The sequence below is a fragment of the Artibeus jamaicensis genome, unplaced genomic scaffold (genome assembly GCF_021234435.1).
Source record: "Artibeus jamaicensis isolate MK-2021 breed Jamaican fruit bat unplaced genomic scaffold, CSHL_Jam_final contig_465, whole genome shotgun sequence".
NCBI classification, from domain to species: domain Eukaryota; kingdom Metazoa; phylum Chordata; class Mammalia; order Chiroptera; family Phyllostomidae; genus Artibeus; species Artibeus jamaicensis.
Genome location: NW_026521843.1, coordinates 12,756,971 through 12,778,816, shown reverse-complemented (window position 1 = coordinate 12,778,816; position 21,846 = coordinate 12,756,971). Strand labels below are relative to the sequence as shown.

Sequence of the window (21,846 nt, the reverse complement as noted above, 5' to 3'; positions counted from 1 at the left end):
CCCTGCCCCCCAACCCCCCATTACCCCCCCTTTAGCTTATGTCCATGTGTCTCAAGTCCTTTAGGTTCTGTATTTCCCATACTATTCTTGCCCCCCCCATCTATTTTCTATCTACTGTCTATGCTACTTGTTTTCTGTACCTTCTCTCCCCTGTTGCTAACCCTACTTGAGATCTTCATTTCTATGTTTCCACTCCTGATCTAGCTGTCCTTTTAGTTTGCTTTCGTTTTAGGTGTGGTTGTTAATAACTGTGAGTTTGTTGTCCTTTCACTGTTCATGTTTCTTTAACTTCTTTTTCTTAGATAAGTCCCTTTAACATTTCATATAATAAGGGCTTGGTGATGATGAACTCCTTGAATTTGGTCTTATCTGTGAAGCACCTTATCTGTCCTTCCGTTCTAAATGAAAGTTTTGCTGGGTAGAGCAATCTTGGTTGTAGGTCTTTAGTTTTCATGACTTGGAATATTTCTTTCCAGCCCCTTCTTGCCTGTAAGGTCTCTTTTGAGAAATCTGCTGACAGCCTGATGGGGACTCCTTTGTAGGTGATTGTCCCCTTAGCTCTTGCTGCTTCCAGGATTCTCTCCTTCGTTTTAATTTTGGCTAATGTAATTATGATATGCCTTGGTGTGTTTCTTCTTGAGTCCAACTTTTTTGGTACTCTCTGGGCTTCTTGGATTTCTTGGAAGTCTGTTTCCTTTGCCAGATTGGGGAAATTTTCTTTTATTATTTGTTCAAATAGTTTTTCCACTGGTGGTTGTGTCTTTCCCCCTTCTGGTACCCCTATAATTCGGATATTGGAGCGTTTATAGATGTCCTGGAGGTTCCTAAGCTTCTCCTCATTTTTCTGAATTCTTATTTCTTCATTCCTTTCTGATTGATCATTTTTTCTTCCTTCTGGTTCACTCCATTGAGTTGAGTCCCAGTTTTTTTTCATCTCTATGGGTTTCCTGTGGAATTCCATTCATTTCCCTTAATTTAGCCTTCATATGTTTCTCTAATTTGTGGCTATAGTCCACCAGATCTATGAGGAAGCTGACGACCAGTGTTTTAAACTGTGCGTCTGAGAGATTTGCTATTTCTTCGTCACTTAGATTTATCTCCGGGACTTTGAGGTCCCCCTGCGACATTTTTGGTCTGTTCTGGCCCTTTAAGTGAGAGAAGCGGCGCCTTGGAGTCCCAGGTCGCTGGGTTGTGACGCTGTATGTGGGGGCGTGGTCAGAGCGGGGAAAATGGCGCCGCCGCCGCCGCCGGTCCCACCGCTCACTCCCTCACCCGTGCATAACCGGGCACCCACAGTCAACTCGCTGCCACCGCCTCCCCACTGACTCCTCCGTAGTCGCTCACCCGGTGGGCTGCTCACTAGGTCCAATCCTGGGTTTGGAACCCGTGCGACTGGATTCGCGCGTCTGGATTCCGCGCCCGCGCCCGGGTCGATCGAGTTCTCCTTTGTAACTCCTCACCCGCCACCGGTTTCGCCCCTTACCTGTCGGGCGGAAGAATTTGTTGTTTGCGGACTTCCGAAAAGTTCAGTTTTCCGTGTTCTGGTTGTGTTTTCTGATGCTAATATTTAGTTGTCCTTAAACTTGGTTGTGAGAGGAGGCAGGCACATCCACCTTAAACCTCCATCTTGGCCGGAAAAAAAGTTATTGAAGCAGAAAATGTGGTAAAATATTCAATAACACAGGCTACCGTTGCCCCCCCGCCCCCGCCCAACAGCGAGCCAAGTAAGCTACATTTGGATTATAAGATGCACCCCCCTCTTTCCTCCCAAATTGGCGGGGGGTGCATCTTATAGTTCAAAAAATACGGTAGGTACCTTGGGACCTCCCACAGTTCTCCCAACTGCAGATGATATTCCTTCTACTCTGGTAGCAGAAGCCATGGAACAAATTTTGCCATGACATGTTTCACGCCAAGATCCTGAGTCAAAGTCTTTGACACAGTAGTTTTTGGAACCCCCAGATCAGCTTCCAGTTCTCACACTGATCTTTGTTGGTTGCAGCCTATACACTCAGGTGTTCTGTTTGTTGCAGGCCTTCCAGAACATGGATCACTTTCAACAAATTCTCAACCATCTTTGAAGTGTTTGTGCCACACTTTTATTTGTGCTGCACTCTTCGCATTGTCCCCAAAAGCCTTCAGAATCATCCAAACAGTTTCCGTGGAGGAATGTTCGAGCTTAACACAAAATCCGATGCAGATTCATTGTTCTACTTGCTCAGTTATTTTGAATGTGACGGCCACACAGTACACACATCACTCAACAGCATCTACTGCCACCACTGACTAGTACAGTGACATGCTCATTGTTGGCACATGTGCACTCCAGTCCACTCTGCTTGGCTGCCAGGTTACATCAATGGCATGCAAACCGTTCTTGTCATATACGTGATGGCTGGACTTTTTCCGGACAGACCTCGTATATCTTAATTTCTTACAATGGACACACTTTCCTAATTAAGATTACCTCCTTTTAAAATCTGGATTTTTTCTCAGCTTGGGGTGGGAAGTGTGCCAGGGGAGGGGGTGAACTCTTCTCCAAAAGCTAACCATTCTGACATAAAAATTTAAACTTATGAAATCTCTATATAGAAACTAACATTATAAAATGACTACCAAGGAATCAAATCAAAAATAAATGTGCCTTGAATACCTTAGAAAGTAGAAACTCTAAATGTCGATGTCTTCATTTGGAAGCAAAAATTTCTACTGCATGATCTTGCCTGATGGTCCTTGATTTTATCATCAGAGTTGGTTCCAGTTATATTTCCATTAGTATGGACAGATCTAAAGTAAGAGAAATACAACATATTTAGTCTATTGAAAACACTACATATTTTAAATAGTGTGATACGTCATTGTTTCCCGGTAAGCAAAGATTCTCACACAGATGATTTAGTTGTTAAGGAAATGCCAATTCCCATTCTTGTCCCTACTAAAGATTATAAAATTGAAATTAGAGAGTCAAGGTGAAAAAAAAAGAGGAAGAAACTTGATTAAGAGGTAATCAATTACTAGCATTAAAAAGGCCAGATCCCCAAAGGAGGTATGCAGCAAATTGTTATTTGCTCTTCCCCAAGGAAACAAGGGGCTAGTAACTATTAGCTCACTTCTCAGAGTCCCTGAAGTCCCCACAGGAGCAGTAGCCTCAGTGCTCAGTTTCAGGTAAAATGGAAGGTAGGAGGAAACAGGATTTCCAGCAGAAGATAACCTCTAGGATAAAGAAGCACCCAATATGATGGCTTCTATTCTTTCCTGGGTCATTGGCAGTGGGATAAGGCAAACTGGATTTTACCAAACTAATGGCAGTGCTGTAGCTTCCCATTCTACCTCAAAGCTAACTGCAAACAGTGGGGACTTTGAAGCAAAAGGAGAATTCTTAAGAAATGTGAGCCCTACCTGCTTTCATTACTTAAAGCTCAATTGCTTTAGGCTTTACCACCCAGGGTCACTATTATTCCCTTTAGATCACAAAGGCACAGTGGATCAGGCTCTAGAAACAATGTACCAATGATACAAATGGTACATTGCATCACTGTACCAATCAGGAATCTTGCTAGTTAATTCTATCCGTGGCTCTCACCCTTGTCACCTTCGGGCTTTATTCAAAACACAAACCACTCTGGCCAACTACTCTCTTTCTCTCCTATTTTCATGTCCATGTTCTCTACGATTTTTCAGCCACTCATATGTTCCCCCATCATGGCCCTTCCTTCCAACCTTTTCTCCAGGAACCTCTGGAAACCCCTTTACACAGCAAAACAAATCACCTCTACATCTTCAATTGTGTAACTGAACACTCCTTTCTACCACCGAGCTAAATCCAGTTCTTGAAAAGAACTTTCTAGAGTGAAAGCTAAGGGAGTAGATCAAACTTCCCCACAATGCCATTTCCAGACACCAACTCACAATAACCCCATTCCTTCCCTCAAACTCACACCCTTTACTTCTCTTTGTAATTCAATACTCCACTGTTTTTTTTTTCTAACCTGGGTCCACACTCAATCTCTTCCATGCACTTCACTTACTCTCATCCCTGCAGCTGCTGTGTTATCACAGGTCTCAAAATCTTGGTTGTCGCCCAAGCTATCAGTCTACCTATAGGATGTTCCTCTGCTTCTTCATTTCACCACCTTCATATCCCTAATCCTGGGTCAAGGCAATCATCTGCTAGAGAAAAAAATGACCCATAACCATGTGGACTAACCCTACTACAGAATTACGGTCTTCCAATTCAGGTAGACACTGAGTGCTATTCAGTACCCTTTTACACGTTGTTAATCAGGTCTTTCTCCCGTGACTGACGCCATCTTTGTTTCCACATTTTTGCCACTCTCCCTCTTTCAGACCTGAGGGGGGTGAGATGGGAGAGGGGTTTCTCCTTGTTTTCCTTAACCATTTGTGTAGGTTGTTTATAACGTGAAGATACTATTTCTTTCACTGATTTTCAACATTTTCTCAGTCTATCACTGGCTTTTAAGAAAGAAGTTTTTATTTTTAGACAGTCAGAATTGTCCATCATTTCCTTTTTCATTTCTTTTATTATGTCTCTGCTTAGGAACTTCTCCCCTTCTAGGATAGCAGATAGTCTCATTTTCACTTTTCTGTGGACTAGTTGAATACTTCATTCCAAATGATGTGGGAATGAGACCTGAATCTAACAAATTGTATTCCAAATAGTTCACCAGTTTCCCTAACAACATTAAGTAATTCTCATTGCCACTTGGTTTATAAAGTTTATTCTTATGTATTTCATTTGTTTGTCAACAGTAAGTTGATTTCTGGGCTATAATAAGTTTAAGCAATGTAATTATCATTTCTTTATATGTTTTAATTTGTGATAAGAATATTCTTGGTATTCTTATCTCCTTATTCTTCCTAAGAATACTTGGACACACTTCATCGGTCTCCAAGGACAGACATAGTGACTTAGGAGTAGGAAGCGGTTGCCCGGCCCTCTCTGGGCGCTGTTTTCCGTCAGAGCTGCAGCCGTGCACCACGCCCCCACTGCTCTAACAGACGAGCCCCTATTACCCTTTCTGATCATACTACAGAGCTGCCCTTTTTCTGTGTTTATTCATCTGGTGGCAGAGTCATAAAACCTTGTTCTCTGTAATTTTTTATGCTCTTCATTTGTAAAATATAATTTACATAAAATAAAGGTATTACACCAACAATACTTATTTCATACACCATTTTTTTTAAATTTACTGATGAGAGAGAGAGAGAGAGAGAGAGAGACACTGATTTACCCACTTATGCATTCGTTGGCTGATTCTCAGGTGTGACCAAGATTGAACCTACAACCTCAACATATTGGGACAATGCTCTAACCGACCGAGTTAACAGGCAAGGGCTTTAAGCCAACATTTTTAATCGGTTCTGAAATATTTTTCAGATCTTCCTGTTATCTTTTAAGATCCACATAGTTATGCATATTAATTTTTGTACTACATACCAAATTCACACAAATCAAAAAATCAAAATATACAAAGATTTCTATAACCAGCAAAAATATTTTTTCGAAAATGAAGGAAGATTTTTTTTTAACAAAACCTGAAAGAATATATTGCCTTCAGACATCAGAAATTTTAAAAAGCTCTTTAGGCAGGAATAAAAATTATTTGGATCTACAAAAAAGAAATTAAGAGCATTAGAAACAGAAAGAAACTATAAAAGACTGTTTTTCCTTATTTCTAGTCACTTTAAAAGGTTACAGACCAACTAAATTAAAAATAATAATAATGTCCTGTGGGGTTAATAACATATAGAGAAGTAAAGTTTATGATAACATAGTATAAGATAGAAGCTGGAAAATGAAAGCATGCTGTAATAAGATTACCAAATGACACATGAAGCAAAGTCTGAAAAGAGTTTTGGGTGTTACAACTGGGGGTGGTCGCTACTGTCACCTAGTAGAGAGAGGCCAGGAATGCTGCTTAAAATCCTGCGATGCACACAGGCTATTATTGCCTCCAGTCCAATGACAAAGAATTATCCAACCAAAACTACCAACGATGCCAAGTCTGAGAAACCATGACCTAGGGGAGCCACTGGGGGGGGGGGGCGTACACACACATAGATAGAATAAGCCAAAAATGACAGATAAAATTAAATTATGAAAATGATTTTTTCAATTAAAGGCAGAAAAAGAGGAAAAATAAACAAAAAAGATTCAAAATAATAAACAACTAGAAAAAAAGAAGATTTAAATTTAAACTAAACAATGATTATATTCAATTACCCAAGAATCCAATTAAAAGGTAGAGGTTATCAGATAGGAAATTAAAACATTAAGAACCATCTACACACTATCCAAAAGGCACTTTTTTTTTTAAATTTAATTTTATTTATTTATTTTTTTAAATTGATTATGCTGTTACAGTTGTTCTATTCCCCCCTTCATTCCCCTCCACCCTGCCCCCCCATCCCCACCATTACCCCCCCTTTAGTTTATGTCCATGTGTCTCAAGTCCTTTAGGTTCTATATTTCCCATGCTATTCTTGCCCCCCCATCTATTTTCTATCTACTGTCTATGCTACTTATTTTCTGTACCTTCTCCCCCCATCTCCTCCTCCCACTCCCCTGTTGCTAACCCTACTTGAGATCTTCATTTCTATATTTCCACTCCTGATCTAGCTGTTCTTTTAGTTTGCTTTCGTTTTAGGTGTGGTTGTTAATAACTGTGAGCTTGTTGTTCTTTCACTGTTCATGTTTCTTTAACTTCTTTTTCTTAGATAAGTCCCTTTAACATTTCATATAATAAGGGCTTGGTGATGATGAACTCCTTGAATTTGGTCTTATCTGAGAAGCACCTTATCTGTCCTTCCATTCTAAATGAAAGTTTTGCTGGATAGAGCAATCTTGGTTGTAGGTCTTTAGTTTTCATGACTTGGAATACCTCTTTCCAGCCCCTCCTTGCCTGTAAGGTCTCTTTTGAGAAACCTGCTGACAGTCTGATGGGGACTCCTTTGTAGGTGATTGTCCCCTTAGCTCTTGCTGCTTCTAGGATTCTCTCCTTCATTTTAATCTTGGCTAATGTAATTATGATGTGCCTTGGTGTGTTCCTTCTTGAGTCCAACTTTTTTGGTACTCTCTGGGCTTCTTGGATTTCTTGGAAGTCTATTTCCTTTGCCAGATTGGGGAAATTTTCTTTTATTATTTGTTCAAATAATTTTTCCACTGGTGGTTGTGTCTTTCTCCATTCTGGTACCCCTATAATTCGGATATTGGAACGTTTAAAGATGTCCTGGAGGTTCCTAAGACTCTCCTCACTTCTTTGAATTCTTGCTCCTTGACTCTTTTCTGTTTGGCCATTATTTGCTTTCTTCTGGTCCACTCCATTGATTTGAGTCCCAGTTTCCTTTTCATCTCTATGGGTTTCCTGTGGAATTCCATTCATTTCCCTTAATTTAGCCTTCATATGTTTCTCTAATTTGTGGCTATAATCAACCAGATCTATGAGGAAGCTGATAACCAGTGTTTTAAACTGTGCGTCTGAGAGTTTTGCTATTTCTTCGTCGCTTAGATTTATCTCTGGGGCTTTGAGGTCTTCCTGCGACATTTTTGGTCTGTTCTGGCCCTTTAAATGTGAGAAGCGGCGCCTTGGACTCCCAGGTCGCTGGGTTGTGACACTGTATGTGGGGGCGTGGTCAGAGCGGGGAAATGGCGGCGCCCTCTATCGCCGCCGCGGCCGGTCCAACCGCCCACTCCCTCGCTCGCGCGCAATTAGGCAACCACAGTCAACACGCTGCACCGCCTCCCCACTGTCTCCTCTGCAGTCGCTCACCCGGTGGGTTGCTCGGTCGATCACTAGGTCCAATCCTGCGTTGAACCCATGCGTCTGGATTCGCGCGTCTGGATTCCGCGCCCGGGTCGACCGAGCCCTCCTTTGCAACTCCTCACCAGATGCCGGTTTCGCCCCTTACCGGTGGAGCTGAAGAATTTGTTGTTAGCGGACTTCCGAAAAGTTCAGTTTTCCGTGTTCTGGTTGTGTTTTCTGATGCTAATATTTAGTTGTCCCTAAACTTGGTTGTGTGAGAAGGCACGGCACATCCACCTATACCTCCATCTTGGCGGAAGTCCAAAAGGCACTTTTAATACAAAAATATAGAAAGGTTTAAATCGAATTGATGGAAAGGAAAGAAAAGATAGCATGGCTATATTAATATCCCAAAAAGCAGACCTCAGAACAAGAAACATGACCAGTGACAAAGAGGATTACCATATAACGATAAAGGATAAATCCACCAAGAAGACACAGTAACCCTAAATGTGCTCCACCTAACAACACAGCTTCATAATAAATGAAAACAAAAACCTAATAAAACTGCAAGGAGATGAGACAAATCCACAACTGTAGTTGCTAATACAAATGCTCCTGTTATTAATCAATAGCACAAGAACACAGCAATAGACTTAAAAGCACTATCAACTCCCTCAACTTAACTGGACATGCGCAGAACATTTCATACAATGACAGCAGAATATATATTCCTTTCAAGGGCACATGGAACATTCACCTAGGAAGACCATATTCTGGGCCATGAAACAAACCTCAAGATATTTAAGAGAATTAAAATCAAACAATTGTTTTCTTTGACCAAAACAGAAATAAATTAGAATCAGTAACTGAGGGGAGGGGGCTAGAGGACTGGGTGAAAAAGGTAAAGGGATTAAACAAACAAACAAAAAAACTCATAGACAACAGTATGGTGATGACCAGAGGGAAAGTGGTGGAGGGAGGTATTGTAGAAGAGGGTAAAAGAGGGGATAAATGGTGAACACACCATACAATATACAGATGAGGTATTATAGAATTATTAAAAAAATCAATAACTTACCAAAGGTAAGAAATTAAATGGCTAAGGTCAAAAACTAAAAGAAATTAAAAATGCACTGTTGGTGGGAATGCAGACTGGTACAGCCACTATGAAATTTTCTCAGAAAACTGAAAGTAGAACTGCCTTTTGACCCAGCAATTCTACGGTTGGGATTATACCCTAAGAACCCTGAAACACCAATTCAAAAGAACCTATGCACCCCAATGTTCACAGCAGCTCAATTTACAATAGCCAAGTGCTGGGAAGCAACCTAAGTGCGCATCAGTAAATGAATGGATCAAAAAACTATACTACATTTACACAGTGGAATTCTATGCAGCAGAAAGAAAGAAGGAGCTCCTACCCTTCATGACAGCATAAATGGAACTGGAGAGCATTATGCTAAGTGAAATAAGCCAACTGGTGAAAGACAAATACCATATGATCTCACCTATAAGTGGAATCTCCCATCCAAGTACTAACCAGGCCCGACCCTGCTTAGCTTCCGAGATCAGACGAGATCGGGCGCGTTCAGGGTGGTATGGCCGTAGACTATAAGTGGAATCTAATCAACAAAACAAGCAAATAAAATACAACCAGAGATTTTGAAATAAAGAACAAACTGACAGTAACCAGAGGGGAAGGGGGAGAGGGATAGTGGGAGAAAATAGGGGAAGGTCCATCAAGGAACATGTATGAAGGACTCACGGACAAAACTAAAGGGGGCAGATTCAAGGGTGGGAGACAGGAATGGATGGGGTGAAAATGGAGACAACTGTATTTGAACAACAATAAAAAAAGAAATTAGAAAATATTTTAATAGAATGAAAAGTGAAACAATACATATCAAAATCTATGGGATACCACTAAAGCAGTTCTTATAACTTAGAGCGTTAAATGCTTACAGTAGAAAACAAGGAAAGTCTTGAATTAATAATCTAAGGAAGTAGAAAAAGAACGAATTAAACACAAAGCAATTAGAGGGAAGAAATAAAACTGAAAATGAAAAACAGAGAAAAATCTATTAACCCAAAATCTAGTTCTTTGAAAAGTACAGTAAGATTAAATAAACTTTACCCAGAGTGATCAAAAAGAAAAGAGAGAAGCCACAAATAAAGGGGTACATCACTAGAAATCTAATAGGTATTAAAAGGGTAATAACATAATATTATGAAAAACTTTATGGCAATAAATTCTACAACTTCAACAAAATGTACCAATTCCTTGAAAGTTTGATGTCAAACTACTAAGTCCCCTAAAGAAATTAGATAATAAGAATAGTGTTTAATATAGTAAGATAATTTAATAATAATAATTTAAAATAGCTTCCTTAGTAAATTCTACCAAGCGTCTATGGAAGAATTCATACCAAAACCACATAAACTTGTCCAGAAATAAATGAGGAAAAAACACTTCCCACTTCATTTTCTGATGATCGCATTTACTTGAATATAAAAATAAGACCCCCCAAAAAAACCTTTAAGAAAAATACACTATAGACCAGTATCTTCATGAATGTAGACACAAAATATCTTAACCAAATATCAGAAAAATGAATCCAACAATACTTTTAAAGAGGAATATATATCATGACCATAATATTTATCCCAGGAATGCAGCATTAGTTCAATATGAAAAAAATCTATCCATGTAATTCCCAGACTAAATCCACAGACTAAAGCATTAATGATCACCTTAATAGAAGCAAAATTTTAAAAATTAGAAAAAACAGCAATTCCTGATTTAAAATTCTCAGAAAATTAGGAACAGAAGGAAACATCCTCAGTGTTGCAATTTGAATCTACAAGAAATCTATAGCTAATATCATACATAATCATGAAAGACTGAAAACTGCTTTCCCTCTAAGACTGGGAACAAGGCAAGAACACCTGTTCTCACAACTCCTGCTCAACATTGTGCTGTATTGCAATTATAATAATGCCAGAGAAAGAAAGAAAAGCCTAGAGATGAAAAAAAAAAAAAAAACCTCCTTTCAAAAGTGACTGGATTGTTTATACAGAACACCCTGAAGAATCTACAACTGAAATTAGTAAGTGAGCTTAGCATACTGCTGGACACAGGGTCAACATACAAGATATAATTGTATTTCTACATGGTAAAAATATAAAAAACAGGAGCAATGTATTAGCCATCGAAAAAGACATTCCTAAGCTAAATATAACAAAATGAATGGAAGATTTGTGTGCTTAAAAGTACAAAACACGACCCTGGCCGGTGTGGTTCTGTTGATTGGAGAATCATCTGTGAACCGAAAGGTTTGACTCCGTTGGGGCACATGCCTAGGCTGAGGATTCGGTCCCTGGTTGGGGCACATACAAGAGGCAATGAATCAAGTTTCTCTCGAATTGCTGTTTCTCTCCCTCTCCCCTTCCCTTCCTCTCTCTCTAAAATCAATAAGCATGTCCTCAGGTGAGGATTAAAAAAATAAAATACAAATACCAAGTGAGAAATCAAAGTGAGTACCTCAATAAATAGAGATATACTAGTTTAAAAGATCAATCAATATTGTTAAGATATCAATTCTTCCCAAATTAATTTATAGATTTAACATAAATCCTAATTAAAATCCTACAAGGCTTTTCATGAAAACTGACAAGCTAATTCTAAAATTCATACATAGATACATAGAAACTATAATAGAGCACTCAAAACAATTTGGAAAAGAACAAAGTGGGAAAATTGACACTACCAGGTCTCGAGACTTTCTATAAAGCTATGGAATCAAGACATTGTAATTCTGGCATACTAATAAGCACACAAATCAATGGAACAGAAGATACTGTCCAGAAATAGAGCTACATACTTATGGTCAACTGATTTTCAACAACAGTACCAGGGTAAGTCAAGGGAAAATGAATTGTCTCTGTTACAACTGGTACTGGAAAAACTGACAATCCATATGGGAAAAAAAGAAAGAAAGAAAGATAAGAACCTCAATGTACATGTCCTATCTTATCCAAAAATTAATAGACTTAAATATTTAAAATTCAAGTTTTCTGAAGGAAAACAAAAGAGAAAATTTGGGGAACCCTAGGTTAACTCAGGGGTTAGCAAACTTTTTTTTGCAAAGAGTGAGATTGTTAAATATTTTAGGCTTTGTGGGGAATACAATCTTGTTGCAAATATGCAACTGTCATTACAGCATGAAAGCAGCAATAGACAGACAATGAGTAAACAACAGGGCATGGCCATACTCCAATAAAACTTTATTTACAAAAAGAGGCAGTGGGCTGAACTGGCTGAAGTTTGCCAATCCCTGTGTTGGGCAAAGAGTTTTAGATATGACACCAAAAGCACAAACTAGGGAAAAAAAAAGGTATTTTACACTGAAAATTTGAATAAAATACTTGTAAAACAAGTATCTAATAAAGAACTTGTTTCTGGCATATAAAGAACACTTTAGTACAAGAATAAGAGAATAAGCAATCCAATAAAAATAACAGGCAAAGTATCTGGACAACGCAAAAATGAAAACTCCTATCAAGGAGCCTAGTTATATGGTACAATACATGTATTTAATCTTTTCTTTGGGCTCCCTAAAGCTAGATGACTCCTCTCTGAATAAAGATTCTGACGTTCTGCCTTACACAAGAACGTAATGAACAAACAAAACAAAACTATCAAGAGTATTGTTTTTAAAGTTAACTTTTGTAGTAGTTTATACATGCACCTGGAACCAAACTAAACTGTGCAAAAGAGCTACAGTGAATAGAAATTTTCTGCAGTAACCAAGCTCCCTTCCCTCACCCACTGTGCGTTTATACTTTTTCTGCAGATATAAAAGCATTTCCATATATTTTCAAAAGAAAGTGGCAGCATACTGTTTCTCACCATGATTTTTTCATGTTCCTCAGAGCTCACTTCATGTCATTCTTTATAAAAATCCCTCCTGCTTTCTTTTAACAATTTCATAATTTTATATTTATGAATACATTGTCATTTAACCAGTCTCTCATTAATGGACTCTTACATTGTTTCCAATATTCCACCACCACGGACAATGCCGTGACGCCTGTGCCGTGAATTCCACGAAGCGGAACCGCTGAGTCAAAGAGCGCCTGGAGTTTAAATTATGATAGCCTTTGCTAGACTGTGCTCCACAGAGTTTGTAAGGGAAAAAAAATAGGGTATGTATCAGTAAACCACCCAGATCAGGGAAACTAAACTAAAGCAGCAAATTCTCATAAGACAGCTCCAAAAACTAAGCAAGAATGTTTTAGAAGATTTCCAGCTGCAAGCAATCCAAGATGCTCCTTAATCCAAGATAAATTTATAGTTAAGTGACGATAAAAAGAGTGGGAATCAGTTTAGCCCCATTATTTCAAATTTTGCCTATTAAATTAAGGTAATTTATTTAATATGTATAACCCGCCTCATTTCTAAAAGGACTTGAATTGGTTGCAAGTTAAAATATAAGGTAAAGGCCCTCGCGGGGTAGCTCAGTTGGTTAGTGTCATCCTGACACACCAAGGCTGCACATTTGATCCCCAAGGGCACATACAAGAATCAACCAATGAATGTGTAAGAGAATGGAAACAAATCAATGTTTCTCTCTCTCTCTCCTCCTCCTTCCCTCTCAAATTAGTAAGTACGTAAGTAAATAAACAAATACAAGATAGAGAAGATTCATCACAATAAAACTATGTATATAAAATTTAAAAATAAATACTGTGCTGGCTGGTACAGCCACATACTACCCTCCAAAGATGGCTACCATCAATTCCTTCCTTCTCTGTGTGCACAGGTCACTCCATCCATCAAGACATGGGGCTTACTTCCCAGCTCCCTGAATCTTCGCTGGCCTTGTGCCTTGCCTTGACCAATACGATGTGATGAGAGTGATATTTTGAAACTCCAGAGACCAGGAGGACTAGCAGTGTCCCCTTTCTCCCTCTTAGACACCAGAAGTCATGGACGCATTCGACCACTCTGAAACTGCCCCGCTGTGGAGAGGCCATGTGGAGACATGCCAAAGTGCCAGATATGTGGGCGAAGCCTTCTAAGACTCCTGTTCAACCCTGCCCGGTTACCAACAGGGTGAGTGATCCCAGCTAGCCCTACACAGAGCAGAAGAATCCCCTGGCCAAACCCTGCCCAAATTCCCGACCCACAGAACTGTACAAAAATAATAATTCAGCTGTGGCTAGTGTGGTTCAGTTTGTTGGAGCACTGTCCCTTAACCAAAAGGGCTGCAGGTTCAATTCCAGTCGGGGCACATGCCTAGCTTGAGGGCTACATGCCTGGACTGGGAAGGCAACCAATCAATGCTTCTCTCTTGCATAGATGTTTCTCTCTTTGTTCCTCTCTCTCTAAAAGCAATTTTAAAATGTCCTCAGGTGAAAATAATAACAATAATAATAATAATGATAATAAATCAATGTACTTTTAAGGCACTAAGTTTTGGGGTGATTGTTAAATGACAATAGGCATCTGAAACAGGCAATATCAAGTTCGTGATATCAACATATTATAAACACTGAGCACCAAATTTGAGTCTACTTTCAGGATTAAAAGTTTTCATTTTTTGAAGAAGTAAATGTAATTTTTTATCTGAACTATATGTGCTTATAAAAAGAACAATGAACCTATGGACTATAGTTTCAAGTATAATTTTAGAAAATACACATCATTCAAATGATGTTCCTTACAGACAGATTCTACACAGACAGATGGCATATCATTAAGTCAGAACTTGGTACAAGCATTTTCATATCAGGGGAGACTAAGATGACATGATCTTGATACTTTTGTTCTCTGAGACATAATACAAGAAACTACATGAATACATAGTAAGGTATTCATTAAACTATCTTCTCATATCTGATATTTTAAGTGAGCTTTTGATAGACACTAAATAGCTGTCAGTTTGTGATTAAATCTTCTAATAACATACAGATTTAATACTCTAAAGGTTTGTTAAAGATGGAGTCATATACATTAATAGCCCCCAAATCTACCTTTTTCCTAGAAGTACTTCTACTGAGACCACCAAGGCTCTTCAGTGCTACATCCCATGAAAATACCTTTGTCCTTGACTTATTTAATCTTAAACAGCATCTACCACGAATAACCATTCCCTTTTAGTCACTAAGTGCAGCCCACAGTCAAGGACTCGAGAGTTAAATTCCACCTCCTTGAAGGAGAAAATGTCTGAATAAATTACTTGGAATGCTCCTGTGCAAGATAAATGAAGTAGGGGCACCTCTTTACTTAATCATTGAGTCAGTATGGATTTAGGGATATTTACTTTATACTTTGAGTTATAAGCCAACACGTTATTACTTATTATTGCTCAGATTTTTGCAGCTTTGGTCATTGGATGCTCTTCCAGGCTGGCTCCTTTATCTTTTTGTCCAGCCCCTATCCTTTTGATTTGGGAGCATCTTTTTACTGCCTGGCCCCAGTACCAAATGTTCCCAGGTCATTTGCACCTTCCCTGCCCCAGTCCTAGAATCAGACATTTTTCCAAGGAGCTTTAGTACTTTTGTTGGAGATGGTATTAGAAACCAAAATTTGGGTGCTGGGTGTCTTCAGTACTACAGAAGTATCCTTATTTCTAGGTCCTATTAGTAGACAGAGCTAGAAAATATATGTTTGTATACTAAGCCATATATACATACATTACCTACAATGTATCTGTATCCATATCTACTCATATACTAAGCTAAACACATGTTCATGCTGATATCTCTAACTCTAAACCAGTATTACACGGTTTGATCTAGCCCTTCCCTTGCCCATGGTTATTTGTAACCTCCCTCTCCAAAAGTGAGAAACCTGGATCCCACAATTAATTAACCATCTACCTATTTGTGTAATACAAGTACATACAAAACATAAGCATTTCAGAACTGTTAGTTCACACTAAAAATGTTTTTTAGTCATTTCTTCTGAAAGTCTTTTAGGCCAATCCTCATTTCACATGTATGTGCTCCTGAGATCTTTCACCAAAATCATCTCTGTTATCTCCACATGTTCTACTAGATGATCTTTCCTATCCTTGACTTTAATTACTTTTCAATGCTGATACTTTCAAATCAGTGTCTCAAGCCCAGATCTCTCTCCTAAACTTCAAACCCACTTATCTAACCATCTACTGGGTCTCAACTAAGCTGTCCCATAGGCACCTCCAATTGAACTGCTCATCCCTCCCAAATCTTCTCTTTCAGGGTTCTTTTCCTGAATGGCATCATCACCTACCCACTGAGATCAGGTCTGTCCTCTTCCCTATATAGCCCCCTAACATCTAACCACCAAAGCCTAAATCTTTCTCAAATTCATCTACTTTTCTCCATCCTGTGACACTACTATACCCAGCCCAACATCACCTGTGACCTAAAAATATTCATTGTTACAATAAACATAGAAATAAGAGAGCTGTCTAGTTGATCTCACTATCTTCACTTTTACTCACTCTAATTTGGTATTCTCCACACTCTAGTGTGAGTGATCTTCCTAACAAACAAACCGGATCATATCGCTTTTTCATAACTCAAATCCTTTTATTGCTCCCTATTCCTCACAGGATAAGGTCCAATGCCTTGATATTGTTTTCAAGGTTCTGTGTGATACTGTCCCTAGCTACCTCTCCAGTGTCCTTTGTTCCTTCTTCTTACTTTGTATTCTCTGCAATCAACTAATCTGAAATCTTCTCAATTTCTCTCTCCTGACGTCTTGTCCCAACTCAGACGTTCCCTCTTCAGAAAACTGTCTCTGCTTCTCCCCCAAATCTGGGTTAAGTGTTTCTAGTCTATATTCACATTTCACCACCTAGTCTACCTTCATCCCTCACACTGCATCGTAACTGCCGGGTTATTTTTCATATCAGTTGCTAGACTATAAGTTCCATTGGGGCAAAAAAATCACATTACCTTTTTTTTTTTTTTTAACTCGGAGCCTAGCTCTCTGCTTAGTACATAGTAGAAATGCAATAAATGCTTAAAATACATACTTTTGAATTTCTATTGTTCTTACTTCTGTGGCTTAGATTTAATCACTATTTTATAGATAAAATGAAATATCTTATAAGTACAAGTTTAATATTAATTTCTTAAAACTCACCTTTAAGTGAAACTTAATCAACAAAACAAACAAGCAAGCAAAATACAGCTGGAGACATTAAAATAAGGAACAAACTGATGGTAACCAGAGGGGAGATGGGCAGGGATAATGGGGGGAGGGGATAATGGGGGAGGGGATAATAGGGGAGGGGGAGGGTTTTCAGGAACAACTATAAAGGACACATGGACAAAACCAAGGGTGGGTGGAATCAGGGGAGGGAGGTGGGGTGGCTGGGTGGAGGGGGAGGCTGGGGACTTTCACCAGTCCTTAGTACAATGGAAAAGGTGACAGTCTTGTTCAACCTAAAACAAAATTATTCAATTGTTTATGTTTTACATTTTATAGCTCTAATTAGCCAAAAAAAGTTTGGTAATTTATGTTAATTATTCAAATTTTCTACCAGCATTTTACTGGTTCATAAATCCAAAGGTCTGAAATTCTCTAATCTAGCATTTTTCATTAAATAGAAGAACAGACTCCAACCTGATTATCCTTCCTTTGAAAATCATTTGCTTTTCCTCTCTCAATACTCACAAAATTCCCTCTCATCCTTAAACTTAAGAAACATAACTAGTATAACTACTTGTTTGTTATTTGGTGACTTTTATTAAAAGAAGTACAAGCCTCCAGTTTAGCAATATTTTCAATACTTTCTTTAGTATTCATTGATTACTTACACATCATCTCTGTTCTTTCTTTCTAGAACACCTAATATATGCATACTTGATCTCTTGGGTCTGTCTACTATGTCTAATTATCTTTTTTGTCATAATCTCCAACTGTATCCATAATTCTGAAACATCATTTGAACTAGTCTTCTAACTTATTAACACGATTTTCTGGAGTATCCAATCTACTTTCACTATTATTTTATATTTTCAGTGGATTGAGTGCCAGCCTGCAAATCGAGGGGTCACTAGTTCAATTCCCAGTTGCTGCACATGCCTGGCCTGCAGGCCAGGTCCATGGTTGGGGGCTTGCGAGAGGCAACCAATCTATGTATCTCTCACACATTGATGTTTCTCCTCCTCTCTCCCTCCCTTCCCCTCTCTCTAAAAAATAAATTAAAATTTTAAAAATTATATTTTCATTCAATATTAATGATTTCATTTTCCCAAAACTTTTTCTTGTTCTCAGAATCTTAAATCTCACTGAGTCTAAGAATTTGAATTTTTACATCTGATGCAGTGTCATAACTATTTGGTAGAGAGCCATCTGCTTTGAAAATTCAAATTACTTCTTCTTTTGACCTGCTGAATCTTATTGCCTACAATTTTTCTGTTTGCTCATACCTATAAGAAGGATGGCCATGTTCTTCCAGAAACAGAGAAAGGATCTCTCAAAAATTATTTAGATCAATGTTAAAAAATTTTCAGAAAAATCTCTCCTTTGTGTCAACTTCAGAAGCCACAAAGCTGGGCTACGACCTCGTTTCTGCCTGCTAAGGCAGCCTCAGTAACAGCCCTCACCGGTCAGTGGACTGGCCCTCTTCGTCCGTTAAGATTAGGTTCAGCTGCTCAGGAACGCATGCCTGCGGTTTACAGAGAAAAGAGGTTTATTTTTCCCCACTTAAGAGGTCTGGAGGTAGGTTGGTCTGGACAGATTGGTAGCTCTACAGTCACCAAGGACCCCTACTGGTTCTACCTTTTCACTCTGCCAATCTTACCCCGCCGTGGCATTTATGCTCAGTCATCTGATGGTCAAAAGATAATCGCTGAAACTCCAGAAATCACATCTATGTGCAAAGCGGAAGAAAGGAGGAAGGAAGAGGAGTTGCTTGTGAGGCTTCCCAGATGAGTCAATCTCTTTGAAGAGCTTTCCTAGAAGCCCTACCCAAAGACTTCTGTATACAGCTGCTGAGAAATGTGTTGTTCAGTTGGGTTTAAAGAAGTATCACCATTACAGGAGTTATATGACTAAGAAGGAAAGGGAGAACAGATACTAGGTTGGCATCCAGCACTCAACCCCACCATTTTTCTCGCTCTCCTGAACAAGTTTCTATTTGCCAATGTCCCTCTTAATTATGATATTCAGAATTAAAGTCAAATGATGACATCTATATTTTCACCTGGGTAGAATAATTTATTCTTCCTATAATCTGAACATAAGACTTCAATTAATGCATTTTAAGGCTGCCCAAATTTGCCTAGAAGTCATATCAAAATACTAATTATCTAAAATACACACCTTTTTTTTTTTTGCTAGAACTATTGCAAAATAGGATTTCCCCAACCCACATTTGTACAATTTATTTTCAAGGACTCTTAATTCAGCATCTTTATTGTGACACTGTGGTCAAGTTAAAAACACAACAAAGCCCCTGAAAGACTTGTGGTATCATGTAGCTAAGGAGAACATATAGCCCTGGCCAGTGTGGCTCAGTGCACTGAGTGCCGGCCTGAGAAGCAAGGGGGTCACTGGTCGGATTCCCAGTCGGGGCACACGCCTGGGTTGTGGGCCAGTAGGGCATGCGTGACAGGCAACCACACACTGATGTTTCTCTTTCTCTCTCTCTCCCTCCCTTCCTGTCTCTAAAAGTAAATAAATAAAATCTTTTCTTTTTTAATACTTCCTTTACTTTACTTTATTTACTTTTCCAATAAATAAAATCTTTGATTCTCAGGCCCACGCTCAATCCACTGAGCTACACCAGCCAAGGCTAATAAATAAAATCTTTTAAAAAAAGAATTTATTTTTTTAAAGATTGAGGTGGGGGTAAGGGTTGTTGGGGTTTTTAGTTTAAAATCTGGTCAGGGCCCCCATCCTCTGCAAACCCTTATCTGACTAGAGGATAAAGACTCGCTTCCTCTTTGTGCCATTGCATTGTCATGTATCGCACTGTCAGGTCACATCACTTTTTATTAAACTGCACTCAACGTTTTTCTTCCCCTACTAGGCTGTAATCTCCATGAGGACAGAGTCTATGTCTTCTTGATAGTTCTCTTCCCCAAACCTAGAAAAACCTGAAATCTTACACGTCTAATAAATGTACACGGATGAGTAAATGAACAAAAACAAACTGGAGGAATTCGGAATGGACGGTTTCATGATGATATGAACTGGTCTTGAAAAGTCATTTAACTTTTCCTCCAAGAAAAAGAAAGGGAAACAGTATATACAGACATTTAGAGGGAGTAGGGAAGGTATAATAATTATGTGATCATTTTAAATCAAAAAAGATTTTAAGAGAGTATCTTATTCAAGCCCTTGTGTTTTTAAAGCACTTTATTATTTTTTATTAAATTTATTGGAGTGACATTGGCTAATAAAATTATATAGGTTTCAAGTGTACAATTCTATAATACATCATCTGTATATTGCATTGTGTGTTCACCACCCCAAGTCAGGTCTCCATCCATCACAATTTATCCAAGCCCTCATGTTTACAGATTAAAGAATTATATCCCAGAAAGATAAGGGGTCAGCTTGAACTCAGAACATGAGTGGAACAGAACATGGACTAGAACCCAAGTCTTCTAATTCCCATTACAAAGTTCATTCAACTTTACTGATTCTCCTATCACTGTTCACATCAAGTGAGGTTTTGATAAGGGCAATACCATCTAAACAGCTCAATACTGCTTGAAAATGAAAGTTCTCCTAACATGCACTAGCACCTAAATTTTAGTCTGTCAACAATCGGCCAGGGTTAGAATAAGACTTCTCTTGGAGGCAGCTACTAGTGCTCAAACAAGGGAATAAAAGGTGAAAAGCATTCATTAGGGCCATAGATTTAATTTTAACAGGTGACCAAGTAACACACACAGATACAAGACTTGCTCTTTCTGTGGATATATTCTATAATTTCATCAGACAACCTACAGTCAAATAAACAAAAAGTCATTTCTTAACATTGGGAAAGGGGTTCTTGTCAGTTTGTTTCTCTGTTGTTTGTTTGTTGGTAAAAGCCTTGTTTTCCTTCTCCCATCCTAGTAACACAAAGTTAGCAAAGAGTATTCAACTGAGCAGTCCATCTATACCACTAGCTATAAATACCCAAGAGTTTAAGTTATATCATTATGCTAAATATGGTTATTTTTTTCATAAATTTAGCAAGCATTAGCTTTCACAAAATAACCATCAAAAGTGAGGTTTGTAAATTAGAACAATAAATACTATAGATAATATAGTATATATTTGACACCAGTCTTCAAGCATTCTTGCGGAGAAAAAAAAAATGGTAGAAAGCAAGTGGTTAAAGGTTCTGCCAGGCAGAGAAGAAACTGCCCAGAAAGTGCTGATTAGCCAACCACGCCGGACTCACCAATGAACGGGATTGCAGCAGCCTACCTCAGTGCTCAGCCTCAGGCTGACCTTTAAATATTTTTCTCAATGACTTGTTCCAGTAATTCAAAAACCTGTTCATCATCTCTGTTGATAACACAAAGCTGATAATGCAACAAATGAAAATTTAAAATGGTAAATGATGTAAAGCAGGAGTGTCAAACTCATTTTCACTGGGGGCCACACCAGCCTCACACTTGCCTTCAAAGGTCAGAATGTAATTTCAAGTCCTTAACAGTTAAGGAGTAGTTACACTTATACAGTCCTGAAATTACTTGACACAGTAACAGTATAACACTGGGTTAAAACTAAACTATATAAATTAAGGATGATAAATACATGAGTGTTCGCTATATAAAATTCTTTATTGGTTACATATTTTAATGTACTCTTGTATTTTAAAATATTTATATAAAACATTTTTTAAAATTAAGAGTAAGTAAAAGACTAAAGTCTATTAAATAAATAAAGTTATAAATGGGAAAACCCCAGTCTTTTGCCCCTAAATTTCATGACTCAATTTGCTATATTCTCTCCCCTATTTTTTTTCCAGTCACTTTTTTCTTTTATCCTTACCTAAGGATACATTTATTGATTTTTTTGAGTGAGAGAGAGACAGGGAAGGAGGGAGAGAAAGAGAGACAGAAACATTGATAT

General features: G+C 38.4%; 1 protein-coding gene across 6 annotated transcripts in view; it reads right to left on the bottom strand.

Annotated features, from left to right (window-relative positions):
* Positions 1-21,846, bottom strand: part of NCOA1 (nuclear receptor coactivator 1) — a 212,313-nt gene that overhangs the window by 159,674 nt on the left and 30,793 nt on the right. For all 6 annotated transcript variants that reach the window (XM_037146740.2, XM_037146739.2, XM_037146742.2 and 3 more), the window contains exon 2: positions 2,654-2,787. The gene's annotated coding sequence lies outside the window, so the exon portion shown is untranslated. The remainder of the gene's footprint in view (positions 1-2,653; positions 2,788-21,846) is intronic.